Genomic DNA, 21,974 nt, shown 5'->3' on the forward strand with positions numbered 1-21,974 from the left:
AAACAGGTTATTTCAGCGCATTATTTATAATTTTGTGGTCTGTGGGGGAACCTTGTCAATCTTGGATATGTGGGTGAATTGGGAATATAGGCGACATTATTTGTTAAGCATGTTGCTCTGTGGGTAAACTATGCCAATGTTTTATGTCTGCTGGCATTGAACACAATTTTTTTCAAAATAAATCCCGCAATTGACACTGACCAGCACGGGTGAGCCGCTTCAAGTCTAAATGGCTGGGAATAGCAGTAGTAAGTCTAGCTGGCGGACCTCCAGCTCGAGCTCAAATCCAACTACAAGCTTTTTAACTGCAAGAATTATACTGTACACACCAGGAGCTGAAAATTAGACTCTGTAGGGGGGACTTAGAAAACAGGTTCTCTTTAAGACTTGTTTAAAAATGTTGTTGTGAGGATACCATTCCAATCTTGGCTGATGGTAAAATGTGAAAACAGGGTCGGCAAGGTGTAATGTAATGTGGTGGAAACCGTTTTAGTGCATGTCCTAACACCACTGATGAGTAGTGCACATTTCTCTGTCCGTGTTTCCTCCTACTACTACTCCACTTCATCTACCTCCTCCTCATCCGGCCAGCATAACACCTGCTCGACCAACTGTGACTGTTCTGGGACTCAGCTGTTTGGTGTTGAAACCGAGCTGAAGCTGTGGATGGACTTAATATGGGCTTTTTTAAAATTGTTGCTTTGTGGGGCAGTTTTGCCTATTTTGACTGTGTGAGTGAACTGGGAATATACACTACATAGAGAACATTTGTTAAACTTTTCAGGGCATTTTAAGGGATGACATGCAACGATATATAACACAGAATAAAATAATAACTGATAACCAGCATAGATTCATGAAAGATAAGTCATGTCTAACTAACATAGGAGAAAAATTGTATGAAAAATACCCTGAATATAAATAAATAAATTGCAAGTGCTTAATAACAGGGTACTTAGTGTATACATTTTTGCAAAAAGGTAAAAAGCTGTCTCACCTCGTCACGGTGTACCCATCTGAGACAGTCCCTAACCTACTGAAGTTAAAAACATTATCAATACCTGACTTGTGTCATGTCAGAACTCCAATATGGATGGTGGCAAGTGGTTAGCTGTGTCCCAGATAAAATACACAGCAAAGTGAGACGCAATCAGCTGTTCAGTCTCAGTACTAGGAGGGCTGCGCCCCCAACTTGCAACCAAGCAAGAAAACATACAAAAAACACAAAAACCTGAGCTGAAACAATGTTCAGTAAACATGCAACATTAAGCATGTGAATTGCAGCCTTAAGACTAGAAAAAACCAAGGAGAAAAATTGTATGAAAAATACCCTGAATATAAATAAATAAATTGCAAGTGCTTAATAACAGGGTACTTAGTGTATACATTTTTGCAAAAAGGTAAAAAGCCTTGGTTTTTTCTAGTCTTAAGGCTGCAATTCACATGCTTAATGTTGCATGTTTACTGAACATTGTTTCAGCTCAGGTTTTTGTGTTTTATGTCTAACTAACATGTTGGGGTTCTATGAGGAGGTAAGTGCATATCTGGATGTTGCTAATGTGGCTGATGTGATTTATTTGGACTTTGCAAAGGCATTTGATACTGTAACACATAACAGTTTTGTAATGAAACTCCAGAAGCAGGGATTATGGGAAACTATATGCAGATGGGTAAAGAATTGGCTAAAAGATAGGAAAGAAAGAGTAGTCATAAATGGTACATTCTGTAAATGGGCTATAGTCAGCAGTGGGGTGCCGCAGGGATCTGTGCTAAGACCGATTTTTTTTAATCTTTTTCTTAATGACCTTGTGGATGGGATTGATAGTAAAGAGTCAGTCTTTGCTGATGACACCAAACTATGTAGGATATTATAAACTGACCTTAATAGTAGAATATTACAAAATGATCTCGATAAGATGTCAGAATGGCCAGATACTTGGCAAATGAGATTTAATGTTGATAACTGTAAAGTAATGCACCTAGGACGGAGTAATCCTATAACTGCGTCTACATTAAATGGAAGTGTCGCGGGCGGAGGAGGGGACGCTGCGCTCTGCCACTGCTCGGGTCCGGCCGCCGCTGCTGCTGCGGCTGCTATTGCTCGGTGGTGGCTCGAGCGGTGGGCCGGATCCTGGGGACTCGAGCGGCGCTCCTCACCCGTGAGTGAAAAGGGGATTGATTGTGGGGATTTATTGTCCGTGACGCCACCCACGGCTGTGGTGATAATGGTGACACCACCACTGCTCTGGACGGGGATCCCGGGAGCGGTGACAGGGAGCAGCTTTGTTGTTAGTTCTCCCCTCTGTGGGTAGAGGGTTGGTTGTCCCGGGGCCCGGTGATGGGGTAGGGATGGATGGCAGGCGGGTTACGGGGCCTGGCGAGGTGCAGGGTCGCAGGGGCAGCGCTGTGTCGCACGGCACGGTGGTACTCACTCAGCCCAATGATGGAGACACAGTTCTCGGTAAAACACTCGGCGGGATGGACGGGTCCCACAGACGGCTGCGGTGTTGTTTCTCCCGGCAGGTTGATAGTGACTGCCTTTCCCTGCACCTAAGTACGGTTGATGGTTCCGATGGGTTCCCACTGGTAACCCGCTCCCCAGCTTGGATATGGGCTGGAGGAGCCCCTCTTTGCCCGCAGGCTCTGGCCCTGAGAAACGGTTGCCTTGGCGGTGGCGGTGTCTCCCTCTGTTGGTTGGACTGTTGCCTTCTGTCGGGACTTGACTGTTTGGAAACCCAGGAGGTTCCCTTCACTAACAAATTTGGCAAATTCACGGCGACTCCTAGCCTTGCCGGGGTCCGTAATCCCCTGCCAGATGGTGCTGGCTTCTCTTCGCGTACCGGTCCGGTACCGCCGGGCCACTGCCCGTCCACGGTCCTTACGGTAACTCGGATAGGCCACTCCTGCAGACGGTCACCACCGTCTGCCAACCTTGCTGTTCCGCCCGGGCCACACACCCGGACGCTGTCAGTCAGTTGCTCCACTACCACACTTTCCTCCTTCCACTTTCACTGTCAAAACTAGACTGTCTGTTTTCCCGCCTCCAGGACTGTGAACTCCTCGGTGGGCGGGACCAACCGCCTGGCCCACCCCCTGGTGTGATCATCAGCCCCTGGAGGAAGGCAACAAGGGTTTTGTGTCTGACTTCGGTGTGCCTGCTGGGAGTGTGGGGTGTGTTGATGTTGTGCTCTGTGGCCCCTGGCTTGTCCAGGGCGCCACATTCCCCCTTAGTTAAATGCAGACCGTCTGTGGGCTGCCCGTCCATCACCGGTTTTATTTTCACCAACTGAAAAATAGGAAAACGGTAACACACAATACAATTATAATAACTTCTTCCCACATCTGGAGGTACTCTTACTTAAACGTTACGGTTACGGCTTCCGCTCTCTCCCATCCAAGCAACCTGGCCTTGATGCTGCCCCTAAGCAAACAGGCAGCACCCCTTGACCCCAGTCCTGCACAAGTTGCCCGAGAGGGTTCTGTCCTTTTCAGGGGACCCACGTCCATGGGGAACCCCTGAAACCCCCAGAGGATCGCCACCGGTTCCGGTGGTGGCTGGGCCCCAGCCTGCTCCACTGCGGGCCCTTCCTCCAATCTGCCTCTCCGGAGGCGGTAACGGTGGAAGCCACAACAAACATTTTTATTTACATGTCACTAAGTTTGTGGTTGCCCTGCAAGTTCTCGGGCCTGTTCATAAAGAGTTCTTTATGCAACTTTTTGAACGGTCCCCACGGGGACAACGGTGCCGGCAGCAACCGGTTTCAATCAGCAGTAAATCAGATGGCAATCAGGTGACTTCATCGGTAGATTATCCTTATCATTTTTGCAAAACTTTCAAAACTTTAAACAGTACTTTTTTAACACACACACTGGTGGTCCCAACGGGGACAATTTGCAGCAGTGGACCGCTGCCCTTTTGCGGCTCAACAGTCCATTCTCACTCGTGGGGCTCTAGTGCCACCTTCACATGGTGCACCGCTCTGGACCCCGATGGTAGCTCGCTGCAGGCGATCTTCCTCCATATACATGCGGGCATGCACATCCGCTCTACACCCCTCTCGGGCATCGATCTCTCTGCGCAGCTGCCGTTGCCGCCGCTCCCAGTCGGGAGCACTTTCTGTTTGCTCCGGTTCAGCGTGTGCGGGGGACGGACCCAGCCAGAGTCCCTCTGTGTTGGCTACGACCGGCACCTTCAGTAATGAGGGACCCCGCTGTGACATGGCCTTCTCTGCCTCCTGGCAGCTGCATCCCCGCCGTGCCTCCGGTGCATCTTTGCTGACGGCCTCAGCTTTCGGCTTCTTCCATGGAAGCGGATCAGGGCGGTCACGAGCTTCTGCTGCAGGTCGGTCCGCCGGGGCAGATTGGCAGGGTACCGCTACCGGTGGTGGTGGTAGCGGGCCTAGTGGCGGGGCAGCAGCAGCCAACACGGGTAGCGGGGGAGGTAGCAGGGCGAGCGGGTATGGACCGGGTCCCTTAGCTGTGATGACCGATCCACTAGGGGTACAGGGGCGTGGGTCACTTACCCTCCCTTCCAAGACTCCCTCCACCTCGCGTCTCCGTATGGCCGCCACCACTTCCGCCATGTCGGCCTCCCACTCCTCCAGGAGGAGCTGCATGCGGACCTGCAGACGGCTGCTTAGCTGGACGGTCCATGTAAATGAGCAATGGGGGATGGTGAACAGCGTCAGGAGGGCGAATAACGGACGCAATACAACCCGCCCTCGTGACCATAAAACCACATTAGCATACCAAAAGGTAAGATTTTATAAAGTGTTTATTTAGGTCTGAAAGGGGGCACAGTAGCAAGAGGAACCTTTCTAGAATACAGCCCAGGAGCTGCAGAAGGGGATTCTTTTAGTTTAATTGCGAAAATTCTGCTGACAGGTTCCCTTTAACATGATGAACAGCATATATGTTGCTTGGGGGAACATACAAGTTACTTGGGGGAATATACAAGTTACTAGGGGCCAGTTGGGGGGCATACAAGCTATTGGGGGCATATACAATGTGTCCACCCATATCCTGTCCACCGCCATTAACTTAAGAATGGCGGCAGCTATAGGCATAGAACTGGTGTCTAGGTATAGTAAAGTAGCCATGCGCTATGCAATGAAACCATCTATAGCGCCAACTGGTGGAAAACAACGGAGTTAGCATTTTTATCTCGAAAACGGAACAAGACAGAGAAAAAAAGTGAATTAAAAAATTGTAGGGCATCATCAATTCAATACGAATCGACACCTGCAAACAGTGGAATCAGCCGCAGCCAACAAACCAAAGATCTCCAGAGTAAACAGTGGCCGAAAGAGGAGGTGATAGTACCGAAGAACAGTGACACCCATCGACCAGTCTGCACCGCACCGCCCCCTTAGGTGAGTATTATAAAGTGATTTTTACGTTCTACACAGCGGCCTGGGCTGTTATATACAGCATGTTAGAATACTGTATATAAGAGCCCACTGGTGGTGTTCGGAGATTATAGGCCCCAAATCTGGTGACAGGTTCCCTTTAAAAACATGAACAAATCCGAAATGACAACCTCCGCAAAAGTGTGATAACCTACTGTAATAAAATACCCATATAAAGTTAATGCACGTAACAATTCAATATCTGGAATAAATATGTGCAGTGCCACACAGCTAGCACAGAGACATACGTATAGCTAAATTCAACTTATTCTGTAATAAACCGGATATGGGCACTGCAAAGAAGGATTAGTATAGAAAGGTAGCCCTGAATAAATCTCTGCACATGGAGCAGACCCAGTGTATCAAATGTGGCACATGATAAACCACTCATATAATATGACCGTAAACAATAATCCACAATAAAAATACATAGATTAAATATACGTCGTGCTACACAGCCAGTACAGAGTCATACATATATCTTAATTACAGGCTATTATAGCTCACTGCTAACATGTCAGGGCATCCATATGAACCAATAATATAATGAAAAAGTAATACATAGGATCCTATACCCAGTATGATGATCCACTGAACCAGCAACTATCAATCCCTGTACAGATATAGATATGGGGCAACGAGTGCAAAAATATGCCAAGAAGAACAGAAATATACATGTGCCGGGCTAAGAGAAAGGGGGTGGAGGACTGGGATAAATGCTCTGTGCAGTAAAGCATAAAGCATGCCTGATGAGCCTGATATAAATACTGCAAAAGAGTATTAGAGTAAAAGGAAAACCGTCAGCAAGGCCTAAGTAAATGCTCTTTGCAGCGCTCTGCAACAGACCATGAAGCAAAGCCAATACACCAGATGTGGCACTGCAGCGGGAGTATCACACTAGGATGGAAGCCCCACGCTTATGGCAGCGATACATTGGGCTGCCTGACTGCTTCCCTCCCACTCTAATACCCCCTCTGCAGTGCCACATCTGGTATATTAGCTCTGCTTCATGCACTGTTGCACAGCACTGCACAGAGCATTTCATTTACTTAGGGCTTGATGACGGTTGACCTTTTAGTACAGAGATATTACACACAGGGATAACAAAGCTCAGAGCAGGTTCTTTCTGTAGTGTTACAGACAGACATTTGCACATTATTATACTCACCTGCTCCTGTGCTGGGAGAGGTTTTAGTGGCTTCTGCCTCCACTTCCTGTGGGTCCTCCTGGCTGTGTTCAGATCCTGTCCTCTGCTTTTTCTCTCTGGTGCTTCTGCTCTCCCTTCTTGGTTGCTTAGCTTTCTGTTTTTTCTCCCTATTCCGCTCTGTTGTCTCTCCTTCCTCTGCTTATTCTGCTCTGTTGTCTCTCCTTGTCAGGTCTCTGCTTATTCCGCTCTGTTGTCTCTCCTTGCTTTGCTTTTTCCGCTCTGTTGTCTCTCCTTCCTCTGCTTATTCTGCTCTGTTGTCTCTCCCTGCCCTGCTTATTCTGCGCTGTTGTCTCTCCTTGCTCTGCTTATTCCACTCTGCTTTCTCTCCTTGTCAGGTCTCTGCTTACTCTGCTCTGTTGTCTCCTTGTCAGGTCTCTGCTCCTTCTCTCTCCTTGTCAGTCTCTGCTCCTTCTCCTGCACTGTTTAGCTTTCAATATTTTTATTTTCCCGCAGCTGTACTGAACAAGCTCCGCCCCCTCTCCTGATTGGCTGTTCTCCCCCTGGCAGCTCTCACAGCTCTCTGTCTGGTAGAAGACACTGCCTGGCCACTCCTCTCTCTGCAGCAGAGGTCGCGCTGTGTGCAGTGTGGGTGAGTCGGACTCTGCACCTCTTTGTTGGCGCCTGCAATTATACAAACAGTGCGGGCCCCCCTTAATCAGCTGCTTCGTGATGGCCCTGGGCAGCCCGACCGTGCTGTAAATGAGGAAAGTGAAAGTGCACAGGATGGCGGGCAGCCATCCTGGCCCCTTTAGGTCACGGGCCCTGTAGCAGCTGCGTGGTCTGCCTCTATTGATGGTACGCCGCTGGCCTCCCATATGATGAGAGGTTGAAAAAGTTAGATCTGTTTTGCTTAGAAAAAAAGACGTCTCAGAGGAGATATTATTTATATGTATAAATACATGTGTGGTAAATACAAAGGACTGGCACATGACTTATTCCTTACAAAGATAATACTAAAGACCAGGGGCACTCACTGCGAGTGGAAGAAAGGTGATTCCGGAAGCTAAATAGGAAAGGGTTCTTTACAGTTAGAGCAGTCAGACTGTGGAATGCCCTACCACAAGAGGTAGTAATGGCAGACACTATAACAGCTTTTAAAAAAGGGCTGGATGATTTCCTCAGTACACAACATTGTTGGTTATAAATGATCTAGTGACAATTGATGGAGGAAGGTTGAACCAGATGGACCTAGGTCTTTTTTCAACCTATATTACTATGTAACTTATTGCTCTGTGGGTGACGTCTGGCAATCATGGCTGTGTGGGTGAACTGGGAATACAGGCTCTGTAAGGGCCATTTTTAAATTGTTGATCTGCGGAGAACCTGAAATCCATCTCTGTGGGGTCACTGTTGAAATTTTTAATTTCTTCATTTACTTGCCAACTAGCCATAATTGCTATGGTGACAGAACCCCTTTAAGTAATTTACCTATCCACATTTGTTTGTAGGGCAATTGTCCTGCTTTTATCCCCATTTAGGTTCCTTTTGAAGCCCCCTAGCCCTTACTATCACCATTTTACAGTCCTGAACTTGGGCTTCCCATTGACTTGTATGGGGTTCATTGTTCAGGGTCAAGTTTGCTTGGGCGGTCCATGCTGGTTTGGCAAACCCGAATATCCACGGCTTTACTCCTCACTACCCTTGAACTCCCTGACTAATCTCTCTACCTGACCTCTAGAACTAGACTTTTACTATCACCGACTATGCAATTGGTTATGATTTTGTTTTTGGCCATATCTTTCTGTTTTTGGGCTGGTTCATGGTTTTCGCTCAACTCACTCTATTGGCCAGCAACTACTTTATAGACTCAACCCAGGTGCCCCCTTTAGTAGTGGCCACATTCCTGTAAGGATAGGGTAAACACCAGGATGCCTTTGGAGCCTACTTAGCAAAGCAACACATATAAAGTCTGTCAGTGAGCCCCTATTTGAGTTAATAGAAGCATGTTATAAGTTATACCCAAAAAGGAGACAAGGTGAAAGTACAAAGGTGCAATAAAGATGGTGTAATAAAGTAAGCAATGCTGTTTTCTGTTTCTACAAAAGCACACCCCTTCCAGATAAGACATTAAAGGGGGTGTTAATTTGTGCTATGCGACTAAAATGATCTGATTTATAACTTTATATCTATGGATCTACCCACTACTGAAACATGATTGTGTACATGATGATTGGAATAAGCCCGTATTTATAGACTAATGGAAAGCAGGAGTTAACATCGGCTTCTTACCCAAACCAGTGAAGAGTTAGAGGTAAAACAAGCTGACAGGGCGGCACGCAGCTGATGGTGGCTTCTCTCCAACAGCGCTAACTCTTCTTCAGTTTGTCTTCTACTTTGCAGCGGAGAAATTGAGATTAAAGGATTAGTGGTCATATTTTCATGCTTTACGGCTCTCACATTCTTTTATGGTTTGCTCTTTCACACACGTAAATGTAGTTTGAGCAGCAGGATTCTCATCCTGACTATGTTGTCATTTTGAGTTTCTATCATTCACAGATTCGCTGTAGCCTCTCACTAAATAACAAATCTGTATTAGAACTGAAAGCCCAATTATAGCTGACATAGAGCAAAACTGACGCGGTATTGCCTGGTAGATCTGCCTAGTAGTGGGTCACCCGTGCCTTCCTGAAGGTCAGGGGTCTTCCTGATCATTGAGCTGTAGTTTGCCTGCAGTTTTGTAACTACATTGTTTTTATTATGTATATCTTCTTGACTTTGCATGATTTGTCTGACTAGCCAAAGAGCTTCCGAGTCTTCATTTGGTGAGACAAAGACGCTGAACAATGTAAAACATACACTTTTTTTTTTTAAAGTATTTTCTTCATCATTCATGACTATGATGATGACTCATGAAATGTCCATTTTAATTATCTATAAAGTAAGTACACCAGTATAATCTATTCTAAGATACTTATTTATTAATGTACGGTATGTTCTTTATATTGTAAAATCTGGTGACACATCTGCTTTCATTAAAATGGGTAAAGACATGTAGATTTCTTGGAGGACCATATACAGAAACTGGCAGGGTGAAAATTAACAACGGCTTTAAAATATTTGTCGTGCCCCTAAGGCTTCAGTCGCCACAGAGTATTGCAGCTCATTTAAGCTGCGGTATTCGCCTTGGGTAAGGTGGGGGTTAATCACCGGTGTTCCACATTTACACATTACATAAAGCTTAGGAGCCTTCTCACAGGGGAGCTGGACTAGGGTAGGCACGGGGTTGGCCAACACGAAGCTTGGTAATGTCCCGGTCACCAAGACAGCCTCCTGGGGGAAGGATTCCAGTTGGGGTAGAAATAGGAGCAAACTCACACAATCACTAGTCAGTCTACCCGGGACACCACTTCTGGGACACGATACCAGCACCACTTTCTTCTTTTCATAGGGCCTGCGGCTTGGAGCGGAGTGCTCAGCCCAGGTTCCTCCTGACAAGAAGGGCAACTTTAGGAAAGGACTTTCTTCTTCTTTCAAACATCGGTGGCTTCTTCTAACTTATCAGGGGTTGACGGGGCCCATAACAGCGGGTGACCAGTACTACCTGGGTGAGCGGCACGAACCGTGAGTAAAGACACCTGGAACCGCAGCAACCGACTCGGACTCATATTACCGGCACTGCCACCCCGCGCCTCGGTGCTAAATGTCATCGCTACTCCCCTCATCATCCTCCCCGGGGCCCGCTCCACCTGTGGGGAGTGATACCATCTCTGGCTGCTACTACTATCTGCCTTGGAGGACATCGACAGCAGCGATGGCTAATCCCTGGCCACATACCACTGATGGCGTCACGACATTCGTCCTACTACTACCCCATCATCTTCCCTCCTTATTGGTGTATACCTTGGGGCACGAAGGCAGGCAGGCCACCATGACATCCCAGACCGTCACACCGGCCCCATGACGACAAATTCCACGGGCCTGACGACCCCTGCCCCCTGGGTGCTACGTATGGATATGGGTTGTACTGTTGGGAATACTGCAGTACATACAGTTGAAACCAGACGTTTCTATCCACTCTCTAAAAAGACACATCTGCAGGTTTTTCTCACTATCTAACATGAAATCAGAATAAACCGTTACCGTTTTCGGTCAATTAAACGCAAAAATTATTTATATTTGCCAAATGCCAGAATAATGAGAGAGAGCATGATTTAAGGCATTTTTTATTACTTTCTGCAAAGTCAAAAGTTTCCATCCATTTCATTAGTATTTGGTACCATTGTCCTTAAACTGTATAACTTGGGTCAAACATTTTGGATCTCCTTCCACAAGCTTCTCACATTAGTTGGTGGCATTTGGGGCCATTCCTTCTGACAGAACTGGTGTAACTGAGCCATGTTTGTGGGTCGCCTTGCTCGTGCCGGCCTTTTCAGCTACCATTTTTGTATGTGCTGGGTTAGATTATGTCTTCTTTTATGTATTTTGGAAGGTTTGTTTCACTTGCTTTACTTATATCACAGTTGTCCATGTCTTGGTATGTTGACTTTATAATGAGTCACACTTATGAAGATATTTTTGTACACCTTGCTGTACTTTTTAAATAACGTGCCAATAGTAAAGATATTTATTTATTTTGTGTTCAAAAATACGTGCTGTTTTTATCTTTTTTTTATGCAAAGCGTAGACAGAAAGCTGTCAGTTGTTAGGGTATGTATACACAATGTCTTCTTCAGGGTAGTTCGCTCCATAACTCTTAAAAAATGCTAAAAAGTTATGCACATGCATTTCTATCATGTGCTCCATTCTTCTTTTACAGATGCCCAAATCAAGTATATCAATGTAGCATTAAAGGAGTTCTCAGGTGCTTTGATAATGATCTCCTATTCTTAGGACACGTAATCAATATCATATTGTTGCAGTGCCAACTCCTGGTTTCTTGAAACACCATGTCATCGTCATTGTTCACCAGACACATGTACATTTTGTAATAGTTGTGCCTTGTGCATAATTAAGGACATGGACCCCATAATTTAATATTGATTACCTATACTATGTATACAGTATATCACAAATGTAAGTACACACGTTACATTTTTGTAAATATTTTATATATCTTTTCATTAGACAACACTGAAGATATGACACTTTGATACAATGTAAAGTAGTCAGTGTACAGCTTGTATAACAGTGTAAATTTGGTGTGTCCTCTAAATAACACACAGACATTAATGTCTAAACCATTGGCAACAAAAGTGAGTACACCGCTAAGTGAAAGAAAATGGCCCAATTGTGCCCATAGTGTTAATATATTTTATGGACCACCATTATTTTCAAGCACTGCCTTAACTCTCTTTGGCAAGGAGTTCACTAGAGCTTCACAGGAGTCGCTGGATCCTCTTCCACTTCTCCATGACAGAATCATAGAGCTGGTGGATGTTAGACCTTGTACACCTCCACCTTCTGTTTGAGGATTCCTCACAGACGCTCAATAGGGTTTAGGTCTGGAGACATGCTTGGCCAGTCTAGCACCTTTACCCTCAGTTTCTTTAGCACTCATGCAGCCCCAAACCATGACCCCCTACCAACATGCTTGACTGTAGAAAGGACACACTTGTCTTTGTACTCCACACAAGCTTGACACCATCTGAACCAAATAAGTTTATCTTGCACTCATCAGACAACAGGACATGATTCCAGTAATCCATGTCCTCATCTGTAGCAAACTGTGGGATTTCTTGTATCTTTATGTAGAGCAACAATTCTTTTTTTCAGATGCTCAGATAATTTTTTGCCATGAGATGCCATGTTGAACTTCCAGTTACCAGTATGAGGTGTGTGAGCAATAACAACAAATTTAACCCACCTGCTCCCCATCCACACCTAAGACCTTGTAACACAAATGTCAGGCAAGGGACAGGGGAGTACCAAGCGAACGGCGAAAGGGAAGGGAGGGGAAACCCTGTGTCTAGGGAAGGAGGAGATGGTGAGCCCTGACCAAAGCTACTGCTGGTCCCTGGGGTCCCTCACCACCCTAGATAGGTTCCGCACCAATGCGCCGAGCTAGAATCTGACCCTAGGATGACCCTAGAGCTGGATAGAGAACGGGTGGGATGAGCTCTTTGTCAACCCCACTAAACACTACAGAAGACACAAGGAGCACACACTTGAGGAAGGCGCATGAACAACTTATCTTCAGCTAAAAAGGAAAGGGTTCTTTACAATTAGAGCAGTCAGATTGTGGAATGACCTATCACAAGAGGTAGTAATGGCAGATACTATAACAGCTTTTAAAAAAGGGCTGGATGATTTACTCAGTACACAAAACATTGTTGGTTATAAGTGACTTAGGGACAAAATGTAGAATTGGTGGAGGAATGTTGAACTAGATGGACCTAGGTCTTTTTCAACCTATGTAACTATGAAACTATGTCTCAGGAAAAAGTTCAGCAAAGTGCAGCAACAATCTTAAAGATAAGTGCAAGCTGCTTACGCTGGGTTCACACATAGCGACAACGACGTCGCTGTTACGTCACCATTTTCTGTGACGTAACAGCAACCTTGTAAGTCGCTGTTATGATCGCTGCTTAGCTGTCAAACACAGCGACACAGCAGCGATCATAACGTCGCTACATGTACAGAGAGCAGGGAGCCGCGCACACTGCTTAGCGCTGGCTCACTGCACTCCTAGCTACAGTACACATCGGGTTAATTAACCAGATGTGTACTGCAGCTACATGTGCAGGGAGCCGGCACTGACAGTGAGAGCGTCGGAGGCTGATAACGAAGGTAAATATCGGGTAACCACCTTGGTTACCCGATGTTTACCCTGGTTACAGCTTACTGCAGCTGCCAGATGCCGGCTCCTGCTCCCTGCTCGCTTCATTTCGTCGCTCTCTTGCTGTCACACACAGCGATCTGTGCGTCACAGCGGGAGAGCAACAATAAAAAAATGAACCAGGGCTGTGTGTAACGAGCAGCGATCTCACAGCAGGGGCCAGATCGCTGCTCAGTGTCACACACAGCGAGATCGCTAATGAGGTCACTGCTGCGTCACAAAAACCGTGACTCAGCAGCGATCTCAGCAGCGATCTCACTGTGTGTGAAGCACCCCTTACTTGCATCCAGGGCTTTTGAAGCAACTGAATATCAGCAGCACAAGTCCCGGGGAAATGAGTATTTAAACCCAAGGGTAAATACAGAAGATTAGCAGCTGAAGGGAAGAGGAGCTCTGCAGGGTCATAAAGGGAAAAGGATGAAAATCCAGCTGGGGAGATACCTAGCACACTGAATACTAACAGCAGGATTAATAGAAAGGGAGCATTTCGCATGGCCAAATACTGTGACCTTCTATTGCTAGACACCACATGATTGTCTGTCATTTGTGACACACCCGTGACAACTAATGAATCACATGACACCTGGGAGGGAAAATGGCTAATTGGACACAATTTGGACATTTTCACTTAATGGGTACTCAACTTTCTTTCCGGTGATTGGGACATTAATGGCTGTGTCGAGTTATTTAGAGGGCACACCAAATTTACACTGTTATATAAGCTGTACACTGAATATTTTACATTGTATCAAAGTGTCATATCTTCAGTGTTACCCCATGAAAAGATATAATCAAATATTTACAAACATTTGTGATACACTGTATGTAATCAATATTGAAATCCTGGAAAACCTCTTTATCTACATGTCAATGCAGAACATTTGGTAGGTTATATGAAAAACGGGCGATCCTGAGCCCTGAAATTCCTGGCCACTCTGAGATACTGCAGGGTTTGTTTTTAGGACTTATTGGTAATATTAAATAAAAACTAGCAAAAACAATGGCTTGTTTTCTGAAAACATAAATAAACTAGAAGGTGGCCCGATTCTACGCATCGGGTATTCTAGAATTTACGTATTGTGTAGTTAATGTATGATTTTTGTTATATATATATATATATATATGTTGTTGTGTGTAGTTACCAAGTGTTTGTGTAGGGGCTGTACATGTTCTGGGTGTTGTCTGGCTGTAGCGGGGGGTGAGAGCGGTGTTGTTTGTGTGTTGCGTTGTGTGTCGTTATTTGTGGAGCGCTGTGTGTCTGTATCGTTGTGTATGTGTGTTGCGCGGTTTGTGTGGGTGTGTGTGTGTGTTTTGGGGGGAGGTATGTTTTGTGCAATGTGTGTGTTGTGCGGTATGTGCGTATATTTGTGTGTGCCGCGGTGTTTGTGTGTTGGGTGTTGTGTGTCTGCTGCGTTGAGTGTGCGTGTGAGTCTGAGTGTGCGAGTGAGTCTGAGTCTGAGTCTGAGTGTGCGTGTGAGTGTGCGTGTGCGTGTGAGTCTGAGTGTGAGTGTGCGTGTGAGTCTGAGTGTGAGTGTGCGTTTGAGTGTGAGTGTGCGTTTGAGTCTGAGTGTGAGTGTTTGTGTGAGTCTGAGTGTAAGTCTGAGTCTGAGTGAGAGTGTGCGTCTGAGTGTGAGTGTGCGTGTGAGTCTGAGTGTGAGTGTGCGTGTGAGTCTGAGTGAGTGTGAGTGTGCGTGTAAGTCTGAGTGTGAGTGTGCGTTTGAGTCTGAGTGTGAGTGTGCGTTTGAGTCTGAGTGTGAGTGTTTGTGTGAGTCTGAGTGTAAGTCTGAGTCTGAGTGTGAGTGTGCGTCTGAGTGTGAGTGTGCGTGTGAGTCTGAGTGTGAGTGTGCGTGTGAGTCTGAGTGTGAGTGTGCGTGTGAGTCTGAGTGTGCATGTGAGTCTGAGTGTGCGTGTGCGTGTGAGTCTGAGTGTGCGTGCGAGTGTGAGTGTGCGTGTGAGTGTGCGTGTGAGTGTGAGTGTAAGTGTGAGTGTGAGTCTGAGTCTGAGTGTGAGTCTGAGTGTGAGTCTGAGTGTGAGTGTGAGTCTGAGTGAGTGTGAGTGTGAGTCTGAGTGTGAGTCTGAGTGTGAGTCTGAGTGTGAGTGTGAGTCTGAGTCTGAGTCTGAGTGTGAGTCTGAGTGTGAGGTGTGAGTGAGTCTGAGTGTGAGTCTGAGTGAGTGTGAGTCTGAGTGAGTGTGAGTCTGAGTCTGAGTGTGAGTCTGAGTGTGAGTCTGAGTCTGCGTCTGAGTGTGAGTGTGAGTCTGAGTGTGAGTGTGAGTCTGAGTCTGAGTGTGAGTCTGAGTGTGAGTCTGAGTGAGAGTGAGTGTGAGTGTGAGTCTGAGTGTGAGTCTGAGTGTGTGAGTGGTGGGTCTGAGTGAGAGTGAGTGTGAGTGTGAGTCTGAGTGTGAGTCTGAGTGTGAGTGTGGTCTGAGTCTGAGTGTGAGTCTGGAGTGAGTGAGTGTGTGAGTCTGAGGTCTGAGTGTGAGTCTGAGTGAGTGTGAGTCTGAGTGTTGAGTGTGAGTCTGAGTCCTGAGTGTGAGTCTGAGTGTGAGTGTGAGTTTGAGTCTGAGTGTGAGTCTGAGGTGAGTCTGAGTGTGAGTCTGAGTGAGGGTCTGAGTGTGAGTCGTGAGTGAGTCTGAGTGTGAGTCTGAGTGTGAGTCTGAGTGTGAGTCTGAGTGTGAGTCTGAGTGTGAGTCTGAGTGTGAGTCTGAGTGTGTGAGTCTGTGAGTGTGAGTCTGAGTCTGAGTCGTGAGTGTGAGTCTGAGTCTGAGTCTGAGTCTGAGTGTGAGTCTGAGTGTGAGTCTGAGTGTGAGTCTGAGTGTGAGTGTCTGAGTGTGAGTCTGAGTTGAGTTGAGTCTGAGGTGAGTTGAGTGAGTCTGAGTGTGAGTCTGAGTTGAGTCTGAGTGTGAGTCTGAGTGTGAGTCTGAGTGTGATCTGAGTGTGAGTCTGAGTGTGAGTCTTAGTGTGAGTGTGAGTCTGAGTCTGAGTTAGAGTGTGAGTCTGAGTGGAGTCTGAGTGTGAGTCTGAGTGTGAGTCTGAGTGTGAGTGTGAGTCTGAGTGTGAGTTGAGTGTGAGTGTGAGCTGTGAGTGTGAGTGTGAGTCTGAGTGTGAGTCTGAGTGTGAGTCTGAGTTGTGAGTGCTGAGTGCTGAGTCTGTGAGTGTGAGTCTGAGTGCTGAAGTCTGAGTGTGAGTCTGAGTGTGAGTGTGAGTCTGAGTGTGAGTGTGAGGTCTGAGTCTGAGTGAGTGTGAGTCTGAGTGTGAGTCTGAGTCTGAGTGTGAGTCTGAGTGTGTGGAGTGTGAGTCTGAGTCTGAGTAGTGTGAGTCTGAGTGTGAGTGTGAGTGTGAGTCTGAGTGTGAGTCTGAGTGTGAGTCTGAGTGTGAGTCTGAGTCTGAGGTAGAGTCTGAGTCTGTGTGAGTCTGAGTGTGAGTGTGAGTCTGAGTGCTGAGGTGTGAGTCTGAGTGTGAGTCTGAGTGTGAGTCTGAGTGTGGTGAGTCTGTAGTCGTGAGTCTGAGTGTGAGTCTGAGTCTGAGTGTGAGTCGTGAGTGTGCGTCTGAGTGTGTGAGTCTGAGTCTGAGTTGAGTGTGAGTCTGAGTGTGTGAGTGTGAGTCTGAGTCTGAGTGTGAGTCTGAGTCTGAGTGTGAGTCTGAGTAGTCTGAGTGTGAGTCTGAGTCTGAGTCTGAGTCTGAGTGTGAGTCTGAGTCTGAGTCTGAGTGTGAGTCTGAGTCTGAGTGTGAGTCTGAGTCTGAGTGTGAGTCTGAGTGTGAGTCTGAGTGTGAGTCTGAGTGTTGAGTGTGAGTATGAGTCTGAGTGTGAGTGTGAATGTGAGTGTGAGTGTGAGTCTGAGTGTGACTCTGAGTGTGAGTCTGAGTGTGAGTCTGAGTGTGAGTGTGAGTCTGAGTCTGAGTGTGAGTCTGAGTGTGAGTCTGAGTGTGAGTGTGAGTCTGGGTGAGTGTGAGTGTGAGTCTGAGTCTGAGTGTGAGTCTGAGTCTGAGTCTGAGTGTGAGTCTGAGTCTGAGTGTGAGTCTGAGTGTGAGTGTTGAGTCTGAGTGTGAGTCTGAGTGTGAGTCTGAGTCTGAGTGTGAGTCTGAGTGAGTGTGAGTGTGAGTCTGAGTGTGAGTCTGAGTGAGTGTGAGTGTGAGTCTGAGTCTGAGTGTGAGTCTGAGTGTGAGTGTGAGTCTGAGTCTGAGTGTGAGTCTGAGTGTGAGTCTGAGTGTGAGTGTGAGTCTGGGTGAGTTGTGAGTCGTGAGTCTGAGTCTGAGTGTGAGTCTGAGTCTGAGTCTGAGTGTGAGTCTGAGTGTGAGTCTGAGTGAGTGTGAGTGTGAGTCTGAGTGTGAGTCTGAGTGAGTGTGAGTGTGAGTCTGAGTCTGAGTGTGAGTCTGAGTCGTGAGTCTGAGTGTGAGTGTGAGTCTGAGTGAGTGTGAGTCTGAGTATGAGTGTGAGTCTGAGTGTGAGTGAGTCTGAGTGTGAGTCTGAGTCTGAGTCTGTGTCTGAGTCTGTGTCTGAGTCTGTGTCTGAGTGTGAGTCTGAGTGTTAGTCTGAGTGTGAGTCTGAGTGTGAGTCTGAGTGTGAGTCTGAGTGTGAGTCTGAGTCTGAGTGTGAGTGTGAGTCTGAGTGAGTGTGAGTGTGAGTCTGAGTGTGAGTCTGAGTGAGTGTGAGTCTGAGTGTGAGTCTGAGTCTGAGTGTGAGTCTGAGTGTGAGTGTGAGTCTGAGTGTGAGTCTGAGTGTGAGTGTGAGTCTGAGTGTGAGTCTGAGTGTGAGTCTGAGTGAGTGTGAGTGTGAGTCTGAGTCTGAGTGTGAGTCTGAGTGTGAGTCTGAGTGTGAGTCTGAGTCTGAGTCTGAGTGTGAGTCTGAGTCTGAGTCTGAGTGTGAGTCTGAGTGTGAGTCTGAGTCTGAGTGTGAGTGTGAGTGTGAGTGTGAGTCTGAGTCTGAGTGTGAGTGTGAGTCTGAGTGTGAGTCTGAGTGAGTGTGAGTCTGAGTGTGAGTGTGAGTGTGGGTCTGAGTCTGAGTGTGAGTCTGAGTGTGAGTGTGAGTCTGAGTGTGAGTGTGAGTCTGAGTGAGTGTGAGTCTGAGTGTGAGTGTGAGTCTGAGTGTGAGTCTGAGTCTGAGTGTGAGTCTTAGTGTGAGTCTGAGTGTGAGTCTGAGTCTGAGTGTGAGTGTGAGTCTGAGTGTGTGAGTGTGAGTCTGAGTGTGAGTCTGAGTGTGAGTCTGAGTGTGAGTGTGAGTCTGAGTGTGAGTCTGAGTGTGAGTCTGAGTGTGAGTCTGAGTCTGAGTGTGAGTCTGAGTCAGTCTGAGTGTGAGTCTGAGTGTGAGTCTGAGTGTGAGTCTGAGTCTGAGTGTGAGTCTGAGTGTGAGTGTGAGTCTGAGTGTGAGTGTGAGTGTGAGTCTGAGTGAGTCTGAGTGTGAGTCTGAGTGTGAGTCTGAGTCTGAGTGTGAGTCTGAGTGTGAGTGTGAGTGTGAGTGTGAGTCTGAGTGAGTCTGAGTGTGAGTCTGAGTCTGAGTGTGAGTCTGAGTGTGAGTCTGAGTGTGAGTCTGAGTGTGAGTCTGAGTGTGAGTGTGAGTGTGAGTCTAAGTGTGAGTGTGAGTCTGAGTGAGTCTGAGTCTGAGTGTGAGTGTGAGTGTGAGTGTGAGTGTGAGTCTGAGTCTGAGTCTGAGTGAGTGTGAGTCTGAGTGTGAGTGTGAGTGTGAGTGTGAGTCTGAGTCTGAGTGTGAGTCTGAGTGTGAGTCTGAGTGTGAGTCTGAGTGTGAGTGTGAGTATGAGTCTGAGTCTGAGTGTGAGTCTAAGTGAGTGTGAGTCTGAGTGTGAGTGTGAGTCTGAGTCTGAGTGAGTGTGAGTCTGAGTGTGAGGTCTGAGTGTGAGTCTGAGTCTGAGTGTGAGTCTGAGTCTGAGTGTGAGTCTGAGTGTGAGTCTGAGTGTGAGTCTGAGTGTGAGTCTGAGTGTGAGTGTGAGTATGAGTCTGAGTCTGAGTGTGAGTCTAAGTGAGTGTGAGTCTGAGTGTGAGTGTGAGTCTGAGTGTGAGTCTGAGTGTGAGTCTGAGTGTGAGTCTGAGTGTGAGTGTGAGTATGAGTCTGAGTGTGAGTGTGAATGTGAGTGTGAGTGTGAGTCTGAGTGTGAGTCTGAGTGTGAGTGTGAGTGTGAGTCTAAGTCTGAGTGTGAGTCTGGAGTGTGAGTCTGAGTGTGAGTGTGAGTCTGGGTGAGTGTGAGTGTGAGTCTGAGTCTGAGTCTGAGTGTGAGTCTGAGTGTGAGTCTGAGTGTGAGTCTGAGTGAGTGTGAGTGTGAGTCTGAGTGTGAGTCTGAGTGAGTGTGAGTGTGAGTGTGAGTCTGAGTCTGAGTGTGAGTCTGAGTGTGAGTGTGAGTAGTGAGTCTGAGTGAGTGTGAGTCTGAGTCTGTGTCTGAGTCTGTGTCTGAGTCTGTGTCTGAGTGTGAGCCTGAGTGTGAGTCTGAGTGTTAGTCTGAGTGTGAGTCTGAGTGTGAGTCTGAGTGTGAGTCTGAGTCTGAGTGTGAGTGTGAGTCTGAGTGAGTGTGAGTGTGAGTCTGAGTGTGAGTCTGAGTGAGTGTGAGTCTGAGTGTGAGTGTGAGGTCTGAGTGTGAGTCTGAGTGTGAGTGTGAGTCTGAGTCTGAGTGTGAGTCTGAGTCTGAGTGTGAGTGTGAGTCTGAGTGTGAGTCTGAGTGTGAGTGTGAGTCTGAGTGAGTGTGAGTGTGAGTCTGAGTGAGTGTGATGTGTTGAGTCTGAGTGTGAGTCTGAGTGAGTGTGAGTCTGAGTCTGAGTGTGAGTCTGAGTGTGAGTCTGAGTGAGTGTGAGTGTGAGTCTGAGTGTGAGTGTGAGTCTGAGTCTGAGTGTGAGTCTGAGTGTGAGTCTGAGTGTGAGTCTGAGTCTGAGTCTGAGTGTGAGTCTGAGTCTGAGTGTGAGTGTGAGTCTGAGTGTGAGTGTGAGTGTGAGTGTGAGTCTGAGTGTGAGTCTGAGTGAGTGTGAGTCTGAGTGTGAGTCTGAGTGTGAGGTGTGAGTGTGGGTCTGAGTCTGAGTGTGAGTCTGAGTGTGAGTGTGAGTCTGAGTCTGAGTGTGAGTCTAGTGAGTGTGAGTGTGAGTCTGAGTGTGAGTGTGAGTGTGAGTCTGAGTCTGAGTGTGAGTCTGAGTGTGAGTCTGAGTCTGAGTGTGAGTCTTAGTGTGAGTCTGGTGTGAGTCTGAGTCTGAGTGTGAGTGTGCGTCTGAGTGTGTGAGTGTGAGTGTGAGTGTGAGTCTGAGTGTGAGTCTGAGTCTGAGTGTGAGTCTGAGTGTGAGTCTGAGTGTGAGTGTGAGTCTGAGTGAGTCTGTGTGTGAGTCTGAGTGTGAGTCTGAGTGTGAGTCTGAGTCTGAGTGTGAGTCTGAGTGTGAGTGTGAGTCTGAGTGTGAGTGTGAGTGTGAGTCTGAGTGAGTCTGAGTGTGAGTCTGAGTGTGAGTCTGAGTCTGAGTGTGAGTCTGAGTCTGAGTGTGAGTCTGAGTGTGAGTCTGAGTGTGAGTGTGAGTGTGAGTGTGAGTCTGAGTGTGAGTCTGAGTGTGAGTCTGAGTCTGAGTGTGAGTGTGAGTCTAAGTGTGAGTGTGAGTGTGAGTCTGAGTTGAGTCTGAGTGTGAGTCTGAGTGTGAGTGTGAGTCTGAGTGTGAGTCTGAGTGTGAGTCTTGAGTGTGAGTCTGAGTGTGAGTGTGAGTCTGAGTGAGTGTGTGAGTGTGAGTCTGAGTGTGAGTCTGAGTGTGAGTGTGAGTCTGAGTCTGAGTGTGAGTCTGAGTCTGAGTGTGAGTGTGAGTCTGAGTGTGAGTCTGAGTGTGAGTCTGAGTGAGTGTGAGTCTGAGTGTGAGTCTGAGTCTGAGTGTGAGTCTGAGTGTGAGTCTGAGTGTGAGTCTGAGTCTGAGTCTGAGTGTGAGTCTGAGTGTGAGTCTGAGTCTGAGTCTGAGTGTGAGTGTGAGTGTGAGTCTGAGTGTGAGTGTGAGTCTGAGTCTGAGTGTGAGTGTGGGTGTGAGTCTGAGTGTGAGTCTAAGTGAGTGTGAGTCTGAGTGTGAGTCTGAGTGAGTGTGAGTGAGTGTGGGTCTGAGTCTGAGTGTGAGTCTGAGTCTGAGTGTGAGTCTGAGTGTGAGTCTGAGTGAGTGTGAGTGTGAGTCTGAGTGTGAGTTGTGAGTCTGAGTCTGAGTGTGAGTCTGAGTGTTGAAGTCTGAGTGTGAGTCTTAGTGTGAGTCTGAGTGTGAGTCTGAGTCTGAGTGTGAGTGTTGCGTCTGAGTGTGTGAGTGTGAGTGTGAGTGTGAGTCTGAGTGTGAGTCTGAGTGTGAGTCTGAGTGTGAGTCTGAGTGTGAGTCTGAGTGTGAGTGTGAGTCTGAGTCTGAGTGTGAGTCTGAGTGAGTCTGAGTGTGAGTCTGAGTGTGAGTCTGAGTCTGAGTGTGAGTGTGAGTGTGAGTGTGAGTGTGAGTCTGAGTGAGTCTGAGTGTGAGTCTGAGTGTGAGTCTGAGTCTGAGTGTGAGTCTGAGTCTGAGTGTGAGTCTGAGTGTGAGTCTGAGTGTGAGTCTGAGTGTGAGTCTGAGTCTGAGTGTGAGTGTGAGTCTAAGTGTGAGTGTGAGTGTGAGTCT

At 47.2% G+C, this 21,974-nt stretch overlaps 1 protein-coding gene across 10 annotated transcripts in view; it reads left to right on the plus strand.

Annotated features, from left to right (window-relative positions):
• The window catches only part of DLGAP3 (DLG associated protein 3), an 827,688-nt gene that overhangs the window by 205,816 nt on the left and 599,898 nt on the right, over window positions 1-21,974 (plus strand). The gene's annotated exons all lie outside the window — the stretch shown is intronic.

This window comes from Anomaloglossus baeobatrachus, chromosome 2 (genome assembly GCF_048569485.1).
Source record: "Anomaloglossus baeobatrachus isolate aAnoBae1 chromosome 2, aAnoBae1.hap1, whole genome shotgun sequence".
In the NCBI taxonomy this organism is placed as follows: domain Eukaryota; kingdom Metazoa; phylum Chordata; class Amphibia; order Anura; family Aromobatidae; genus Anomaloglossus; species Anomaloglossus baeobatrachus.